This window comes from Hemiscyllium ocellatum (assembly GCF_020745735.1).
Source record: "Hemiscyllium ocellatum isolate sHemOce1 chromosome 27 unlocalized genomic scaffold, sHemOce1.pat.X.cur. SUPER_27_unloc_43, whole genome shotgun sequence".
Lineage (NCBI taxonomy): Eukaryota > Metazoa > Chordata > Chondrichthyes > Orectolobiformes > Hemiscylliidae > Hemiscyllium > Hemiscyllium ocellatum.
In genome coordinates, this window is record NW_026867513.1 from 201,607 (window position 1) to 209,147 (window position 7,541).

The 7,541-nt window shown below is 46.4% G+C and overlaps 2 non-coding genes across 2 annotated transcripts; both read left to right on the forward strand.

The window, feature by feature from the left end:
• Window positions 1-3,148: 3,148 nt before the first annotated feature.
• Window positions 3,149-3,222, forward strand: trnan-guu (transfer RNA asparagine (anticodon GUU)). Its single transcript has one exon. It is a non-coding gene; the product is annotated as a tRNA-Asn (tRNA).
• A 2,234-nt stretch (window positions 3,223-5,456) lies between these two features.
• On the forward strand, window positions 5,457-5,529 carry trnan-guu (transfer RNA asparagine (anticodon GUU)). Its single transcript has one exon. It is a non-coding gene; the product is annotated as a tRNA-Asn (tRNA).
• The last annotated feature ends 2,012 nt before the right edge of the window (window positions 5,530-7,541 follow it).

Consider the following 7,541-nt stretch of genomic DNA (forward strand, 5'->3'; position numbering starts at 1 on the left):
TGAGTAATAAGGAGAGGTTGGACAAGCTAAGACGTTTTTATTTCGAGCATAAGAGCCTCGTGGGCGGGGTGGGGGGTGTTGGGGCGGGCTTATAGATGTGAAGAGATCCTGAGAGGCATGGAGAGGGTGAATGCACTCAATCTTATTTCCCAGGATTGGGGAATTTCGAATATCAACATGCATTGAGAATCCCCATGAATACACGCAGCCTGCGTGGGAGTGCTCAAGGGCTCTAATTGCAGAGAGAACTTTAATTCTTTGGCGAAATGTGGACTAGTGTTCTCGCTGTAGACGAGCCTTTCATTGGATTGTTGAATCTGGCGGGTAACAACGACCCCTGCCCCGTGGAAACTCTATGGAAGCAAATTGATTTCCTCAAACTGACTGGAGTGTCACCAGGATTGGGCAGAAGCCAATCGGTTGCCGAGTGCTGGAGAGGGATTCCTTGCAGCGCCAGGGACCTGGGTTTGAACCCACCCTCATGGTGACAGTGTGGATTTTGCCCTTTCCTACCCCTCCCCCACTCCCTGTCTACGTGGGTTTCCTCTGGGTGCTTGGTTTTCCTCCCATGTTCCAAAAATGTGCAGGCTAGAATGGATTGGCGTTCGAAATTCAGGGATAAGCTGTGGGGGTTATCGGGTGGGTCGGGGGTGGGTATGTTCTTCCGAGTGTCAGTATGGACTTGGTGGGCCAAACGGCCTGTATCCACAGTGATTCCCCCAACGTGTCTCCAGCCTGGCTTCCAGCTCCATCTCTCTGTGCCGAAGGTCCTCCAGTGTGTGTTTTCCCTAGTTTCCAGCACCCAGAACGTCCCACCTTCTGCAAATCGAAAGACAAGTCCCACCCTGCCCTCTCCCATGTGTGTTGTGTAACTGCTTAATCACTTTTAGTGGCCCAGCAAAGGCTAATAGCCAATTTGGCAAACCAGGAGGATGGCCTCAACCGCGACCTTGGGTTCATGTCACATGACAGGTAACCCCACTTCACTGTTATGCTCTCTCTCTCTCTCTCTCACTCACACACACACACACACACACACACACACATTACACACTCACACGCTCGTGCAGAGCCTTTCCGGTAGACATGCTCTCTCTCAGACACACAATAATATGTCCCTCCACTCACACCAATGCATACATCTTCGCACATGATTATATTCCATCTCACACACACACTTTACCCAGCATGCACACGCACTTACACACACACTCTCTCTCTCATGCACGCACTCACGCATTTGGAGTGAATTTGCATTTGCAGGATTATATATTTGGAAGTAGAACCAGTCTGACTCAAGATTGGGTACAGACAGACTCTAACCTCACAGCTTTCATGCATTGTTTGACGTGAGGTGCTACCTCCTTTTATAAAACATTAAGTTTCCTGGAAAACGTGACTTAAAAGAAGTTCTGGAATGTACAGATTAATTAGCCGAAATCTGCAATCCATTTTGAAAGATGAATGATTTAACAGAAATCTAGGTTTCTTCATTCAATTCACACTTATGTTGCATGACACTATAATCTTTTTGCACTATATTCTGTGCCTTGTGATCCTACTCCACAGCTACCTGATGAAGGAGCAGCACTTCGAAACCCAGTGCCTCCAAATAAACCTGTTGGACTATACCCTGGTGTTTGTGAGATTTTAAAACTTTATTTCCAGTGAATACAGCCCACACCTCAAACTGTTGCCAGTAAACTTTGCAATGCAAATGAAACAATGAACCTGTAGTCCTGAAAAATATACAATTTCTAACAAGATTAGCTACTCATTCACTGATCCTTCTGAGACATGACACTAGTGCTGGAGGCTGAAAGAAATGAGCAGCTTTAAAACAAAAACCTGTTGGACCTCGCAGAGTCTGAACCTGGCGGTATGTTCAGGTAACCTTTACTACGACCTTATTTTATTACAGCTTCAGAATTCCCCAGGAAAAAAGGTATACAATAAGTGCTTTTAAAAGAAAACACCTCCAGCTCAAAGTGCACCCAGCCCCCCCACCCCACTTTCTTTGTTGGTCAGCTGAAATGTCCGTTTGTTACTGAATCCCTGGTACAGCCAGGTAAAGCATGCAGCTGGGATGACTGAGTGGACCCTTTCCTGCAACGGCAGTTTCCTTCACTAAAAAGGGACAGGAGTGAATCAGATGGTGTTTTTCTCCCCCACTGCGGCTCCTGGGAGTGGAAAGGAAACAATCACCAAAACCCAGTCTTAGCTTTGTGAATCTTCAGAAAATAAGCCAACGTTCATCCCTTCAGATTTTCTATCCTGAGCTTTGTCACTCTTTTGTAGGACATTACAAGTGGAAGTTTTGCAGAAGAGCACCACAATGCAATCTGATTTATCAGGACCTGGATGTTTTCAGTCTTTGAATGTGTGTGTTGTACTCCAGAACATTGGTGTTCACAGTTTATAATACTTATCTTCCCAGTCCCCTGTATCACTTGTCGAAAATGTTTAATTTGCGTCTTGTAATCCTTTCACTGTCTGCTAAAGAGGCAAGTGTTTGCGTGTTTTCCCTAAGTTATGTTGACCTTGCATACCTCGAGCCTCAAGCTAATTTCACGAGAAACCTTCTCCAGTTCAAAAGCAAACTGTTAGTGATGGCTCTGTTTCTTGTCACGTATCCAATTTCAGATCGATGTTGTTAATGACCCTTTTATTCCTTCAGATCCACGTTTCGCTCACAGGGCTAGAACAGAACTGTCACCAAATACATTTACCAATCTACATTCATCCTACCGATTGTCCAGAGACAGTCCAGACAACGACCCCTTGTTGTAGAGGCCGGGAGGTTGACTCTGATGTTCTCGGGGTATGAACTGATCTGAGACATTGAAAGAATCGTCGTTCCTGCACATCAGGAATTCAAACCCTTCTCTCCTCCGAGCCAATGAGAGAACTCGGGAACAGGCAAAACACTGAAAGGCTGGAAGGGCGACGGCCCCGGAGCACAAAGCTAGTTCCTCGTGACATGGATGTGTCTGCAGACTGTCCCCGGTGTCTCCACAATGAATGTCCCAGGCTTTATTATGTAAAAGTAAAACTGATAGACGACAATTGTAATTTCTCGGTGGGCCGGCTGAATTATGAACTCACTAACAGCCTCCCCTAAGCGATGGTGCAGCCCACACTCGCACCTGCCTCTGTGGCGCAATTGGTTAGCGCGTTCGGCTGTTAACCGAAAGGTTGGTGGTTCGAGCCCACCCAGGGGCGGTGTGTTTGCTGCCCGTTCTTGGCTTTGAAACCGTCCGCTTTTAATGGGGTCAGGAAAATGTTCCCCAAACAGAAATCTTTCCCCCAAAGGGGTTTCTGGTTGAATTAATGTCTGACGTGAGGGAATGCGGATGCTGAGAAGCCGAGACAAAAAAGAAACTCGACAGTCCCTGTCGGAGAAAACGGAATTCTGAAACGCTGTCTCTGATTCTCATTCCACCGATGTTGCCTGACCTTCTCAGTTCCTCCTGCAGTCTCGTGTTTTGTTTTTGACTGAAAGTTCATTTCATCTTTTGCGATGAAACACCTAGACTCGCCGTGTGCAGATATTTAACCCTTTCGAATCACTGTGAAATGATTGGATTCAAACAAACTCTGCGATAATTCACTCTTTCTCTGCTCCACAGGCAGACAGACCTGGGAAGTGAAGCTGTCAGTGTGGTTCTGTATTCGTGGGCGGAGTGGTTAATGCGATGGACTTGAAATCCATTGCGCTTTCCCCACGCAGGTGTGAACCCCGCCGACTACAAAATGAGAAATGTCGCCGAAAAGAAAGGGAGCTTGCTCCCCGCTTCTTCTTTAAGATTCAAATCAGTGGAGGGGGAAAAATATTTCACTCACATTGGGAGTGGTGGGAAACTGTAACCCACTGCCTGTTCGAGTGGAACAAGCAGATACACGCAGAGCTTCTTTTGAGGCTATGAGCCAAGTGTTTGGAAATGAGACTAGAACAGTGAGGGGCTGGAAATCGTGATCGAAATGAAGCAGGCACCTGAGGACAAGGGTGTTTCCTTTGCCAGTGAAAGATACTGCTTCACAAAGTTGTGACTGTGGAAGGGAAGCAGTGACGCTGATTATCTTTGGTTGTTGACCTTGTGACTGTTCCCATTGCTGCGCATGTCCGTGTTAACGTCAGAACTCTGCAGCATGGTGGCGTAAGATACGCAAAGGGCCGGGGCGCAATGGATGACGCATCTGAGTCCACCTAACTGTTTGAAATGCAGCTCACAGCTTCTTCACACACCCCAATTAATCTTTCTCATTGTCCTGAAGCCGGCAAACGGTTTGAATTCCCGATCTGCGGGAATGAGAATCTTCTCATTGTCTCGCGTCAATAAATATCTCTGAGAACATCGGAGTCAAGTCACAGCGTTGTCAGATGAGAGGAAGCTGAAATAACCCCACACGCTGCTGACGGGCACGTTTTACTTTTCCCAACCCACCGCCCCAACCACTGCGGCTCCTGGGAGTGGAAAGGAAACAATCACCAAACCCAGTCTTGGCTTTGTGAGTCTTCAGAAAATAAGCAAACGTTCATCCCTTCGGATTTTCTATCCTATCCTGGGCTGACAGGGATGGGTTTTGTCACTCTTTTGTAGGACATTACAAGTGGAAGTTTTGCAGAAAAGTACCACAATGCAATCTGATTAATCAGGACCTGGATGTTTTCGGTCTTTGAATGTAAGTATTGTGCTCCAGAACATTGTGTTCACAGTTTATATAATACTTATCTTCCCAGTCCCCTGTATCACTTGTCGAAAATGTTTAATTTGCGTCTTGTAATCCTTTCACTGTCTGCTAAAGAGGCAAGTGTTTTGCGTGTTTTACCTAAGTTATGTTGACCTTGCATACCTCGAGCCTCAAGCTAATTTCACGAGAAACCTTCTCCAGTTCAAAAGCAAACTGTTAGTGATGGCTCTGTTTCTTGTCACGTATCCAATTTCAGATCGATGTTGTTAATGACCCTTTTATTCCTTCAGATCCACGTTTCGCTAGATCCACAGGGCTAGAACAGAACTGTCACCAAATACATTTACCAATCTACATTCATCCTAACGATTGTCCAGAGACAGTCCAGACAACGTCCTCTTGTTGTAGAGGCCGGGAGATTGACTCTGATGTTCTCGGGTATGAACTGATCTGAGACATTGAAAGAATTGTCGTTCCTGCACATCAGGAATTCAAACCCCTTCTCTCCTCCGAGCCAATGAGAGAACTCGGGAACAGGCAAAACACTGAAAGGCTGGAAGGGCGACGGCCCCGGAGCACAAAGCTAGTTCCTCGTGACATGGATGTGTCTGCAGACTGTCCCCGTGTCTCCACAATGAATGTCCCAGCTTTATTATGTAAAAGTAAAACTGATAGACGACAATTGTAATTCTCGGTGGGGCCGGCTGAATTATGAACTCACTAACAGCCTCCCCTAAGCGATGGTGCAGCCCACACTCGCACCTGCCTCTGTGGCGCAATTGGTTGCGCGTTCGGCTGTTAACCGAAAGGTTGGTGGTTCGAGCCCACCCAGGGGCGGTGTGTTTGCTGCCCTTCTTTGGCTTTGAAACCGTTCTGCTTTTAATGGGGTCAGGAAAATGTTCCCAAACAGAAATCCTTTCCCCAAAGGGGTTTCTGGATTGAATTAATGTCTACGTGAGGGAATGCGGATGCTGAGAAGCCGAGACAAAAAAGAAACTCGACAGTCCCTGTCGGAGAAAACGGAATTTCTGAAACGCTGTCTCTGATTCTCATTCCACCGATGTTGCCTGACCTTCTCAGTTCCTCCTGCAGTCCGTGTTTTGTTTTTGACTGAAAGTTCATTTCATCTTTTGCGATGAAACACCTAGACTTCGCCGTGTGCAGATATTTAACCCTTTCGAACACTGTGAAATGATTGGATTCAAACAAACTCTGCGATAATTCACTCTTTCTCTGCTCCACAGGCAGACAGACCTGGGAAGTGAAGCTGTCAGTGTGGTTCTGTATTCGTGGGCGGAGTGGGTTAATGCGATGGACTTGAAAATCCATTGCGCTTTTCCCCACGCAGTGTGGAACCCCGCCGACTACAAAATGAGAAATGTCGCCGAAAAGAAAGGGAGCTTGCTCCCCTTCTTCTTTAAGATTCAAATCAGTGGAGGGGGAAAAATATTTCACTCACATTGGGAGTGGTGGGAAACTGTAACCCACTGCCTGTTCGAGTGACACGCAGATACACGCAGAGCTTCTTTTGAGGCTATGAGCCAAGTGTTTGGAAATGAGACTAGAACAGTGAGGGGCTGGAAATCGTGATCGAAATGAAGCAGGCACCTGAGGACAAGGGTGTTTCCTTTGCCAGTGAAAGATACTGCTTCACAAAGTTGTGACTGTGGAAGGGAAGCAGTGACGCTGTTATCTTTGGTTGTTGACCTTGTGACTGTTCCCATTGCTGCGCATGTCCGTGTTTAACGTCAGAACTCTGCAGCATGGTGGCGTAAGATACGCAAAGGGCCGGGCGCAATGGATGACGCATCTGAGTCCACCTAACTGTTTGAAATGCAGCTCACAGCTTCTTCACACACCCCAATTAATCTTTCTCATTGTCCTGAAGCCGCAAACGGTTTGAATTCCCGATCTGCGGGAATGAGAATCTTCTCATTGTCTCGCGTCAATAAATATCTCTGAGAACATCGGAGTCAAGTCACAGCGTTGTCAGATGAGAGGAAGCTGAAATAACCCCACACGCTGCTGACGGGCACGTTTTACTTTTCCCCCAACCCACCGCCCCAACCACTGCGGCTCCTGGGAGTGGAAAGGAAACAATCACCAAAACCCAGTCTTGGCTTTGTGAGTCTTCAGAAAATAAGCAAACGTTCATCCCTTCGGATTTTCTATCCTGGGCTGACAGGGATGGTTTTGTCACTCTTTTGTAGGACATTACAAGTGGAAGTTTTGCAGAAAAGTACCACAATGCAATCTGATTAATCAGGAACTGGATGTTTTCGGTCTTTGAATGTAAGTATTGTGCTCCAGAACATTTGTGTTCACAGTTTATAATACTTATCTTCCCAGTCCCCTGTATCACTTGTCGAAAATGTTTAATTTGCGTCTTGTAATCCTTTCACTGTCTGCTAAAGAGTCAAGTGTTTGCGTGTTTTACCTAAGTTATGTTGACCTTGCATACCTCGAGCCTCAAGTCAAATTTCACGAGAAAACCTTCTCCAGTTCAAAAGCAAACTGTTAGTGATGGCTCTGTTTCTTGTCACGTATCCAATTTCAGATCGATGTTGTTAATGACCCTTTATTTCCTTCAGATCCCCGTTTCGCAAGATCCACAGGGCAAGAACAGAACTGTCCCAATACATTTTACCAATCTACATTCATCCTAACGATTGTCCAGAGACAGTCCAGACAACGTCCTCTTGTTGTAGAGGCCGGGATGAATGACTCTGATGTTCTCGGGGTATGAACTGATCTGAGACATTGAAAGAATTGTCGTTTCCTGCACATCAGGAATTCAAACCCCTTTCTCGTCCTCCGAGCCAATGAGAGAACTCGGAACAGGCAAAACA